Raw genomic sequence first — 2,458 nt, 5'->3', positions numbered from 1 at the left:
AATTAAAAATTTGGTCTAACAAAAGTAAAAAAAAAAAGAAAAAAACACTATTTAAATTATTTAAACCAAAAATTTCATTCAATTATTCCAAAATTTTAACAATTTTTTTTATACTCTAATTTACTAAATCAATTTACTAAATCTTCTTTTGTCGCGCTTTCGTCAACAATCTTCTTTTACTAGCGTTAATCTTTCTCTCACTAGATATCACCGAATTGAACAAAATAACAATCTAATTAAAAATTAAAATAATCATCTGTATACTTATTGAACTGAACATTTAACATATTTTATTTGTATTTACTTAAACTAGTTATCCTCATAAAAAATACAATAATCATCTACCAACTTAATGAATTAAACAACCGGCGTATTACTCGTTATCAATGCATGAACTTTTACTATTTATCTTGTTAGATTGTTCACCCTCCACATCAACGGACACGTGAGAAGGAAGGCACGGGTACGGCTGTGGCTACAGAGGAAACTGCTGCACACGGTGAAGTTGCGACAGTGTCGATGGGGGCTATAGTGGTGTCGGCACGGCCGGGGATGCAGCGACAAGGGGATGCATAGATGCAGTTGCGGATGAATTTTTCTTTGCTACGAAGGGACAGCGGCGCAAGGTGAGGCTTCGACGGTGTCGATGAGGGTGTTTTTTATTCTGATATTGGTGTTGTTGTAAGGAGACATGAATAAATTGAAGGGAGGTTTTGAGTTTGGTGATGTGAGAATGGGATTGAGAACAACAATGTTGATGGGAGAGAGGGGAAGGAGAAGAACATGTTTGAATGTAGAGGAGTGCTAGGGGTAAGTAAGTTTTGTGATTTGTAACCATCAATTAGTTATTATTGGTATTTTTAATGGTGTGAGATTTCATCCAATAGTATCGAATTACTCACTTTTTTTTGCTGGTTAAGTGCTGACCATATTTTAATAAAAGTGTTGATCCCCTAAACTTTCTCTTGTGTGTATTCTGTCTTCTGTGTTGGATAGTGACTGAAAGCTATTTTCATGTTTTCGTGCACGGACTGCGGTGTTTTTGCCGTGGACCAGAGAACGACGACGACAAGTTTTGGGTGTGTATCGGAGATTGAGAGATTACGAATAACCGTACATAGTGTAAATGTATTTAATTGTTAATTCTAATTTTTTAAATTTTAAAATTTTAAATTATGTATACATTATGCATACATGTCTAAAGTATTCAAGGCAATCCATCTATATGTTATTTGTTGCATGAAAATATTAACCTCATCAATGATGATTGGCATAATTGATAAGAAGATCAGAGATTTGAATCTTAAAGAGTCAATTTCATTTCATTTACTAAAGCTGAAAACAATTTAGTAGATAATTAGTAAATACTTCTATAAATGTTGAAAATATTCTAGAGTCATCCCTGATTTTAGTAGAGCTATATAGGATGATTACTAGGGCTGAATCTAACTAAATTTCTACTAATAAAATATATATAAAAAAATGGTACTTCCTTTTTTTCAGTTATTATTTAAATAATAATGTATTTATAAGAATAATATACTAAAATGTGTTAATACCATATGAGTGGATCTCCAGTACTTCAGGATGACAATAGAATAATACATGGTTCGCTTATCCTGATCACTCTTTCTAATCAAACGAGTGAGATTAAAGGGTCTGAACGAAACTTAACATTATAACATTAAGTCCCTTTTTCATTATGAGAAATTTCCGTGGATCTTATCCATGCCCCATTTTCTGATGAGCAGGATTCTTTGCAGAGGCAATCTCAGAGCATACTTTATGGCATTGGATTGAGGAAGAAGGAAATAATACTAGCTAAGCTTTTAGAGAGAGAAAAAAAATTTAGAACACATTTTGTGAGATAGGGAAAGTGGATATATTACAATGTTCATTGAGATCTGATTACAACTGAGGTGAGCACCTCCTTTTATAGAGGTCTCTAGATAGAAGTGATATCTTACGAAATCTAGATAAACCTATCATACAATGCCAGCCGGAGGATAAGGGATAAGCCTTATCTCTTTCTGACTTTTCTTAGACATGTGACAGGGTCACTTTATTCTTAGCACACTTAATTATACATAGTGGAGTTTTTTGTCTAATAAATGGACGGTTTGAAATAGTCTTCTGGAAGGTCCTATCACCATCTGAGAAGGATGATGTGTCTTCAAAAACCAAATTGACAGCTCTAAGATCCATATCTAGATCCTGTAGATAGACAAACAAGTATTCAGTATTTTCTTCATTTAGATTTTGGACATCTTGCAGATATGGATTATATGGATCTGAATTTGGGCCTTCACCTCTTGTTATATTAACTAAAAAAAATCTAATAATTTTTTTTCAACTAACATCAAATAATTTTTTAAAATTATTTTATTTATCTTATACTTTAGACTCTAAATTATAAAATTTAAATTCTAAATTTTAAATTATAAAAAAATTATAAAAT

The sequence above is a fragment of the Arachis ipaensis genome, chromosome B03 (genome assembly GCF_000816755.2).
Source record: "Arachis ipaensis cultivar K30076 chromosome B03, Araip1.1, whole genome shotgun sequence".
Taxonomy (NCBI): domain Eukaryota; kingdom Viridiplantae; phylum Streptophyta; class Magnoliopsida; order Fabales; family Fabaceae; genus Arachis; species Arachis ipaensis.
This window is presented reverse-complemented; position numbering follows the sequence as displayed.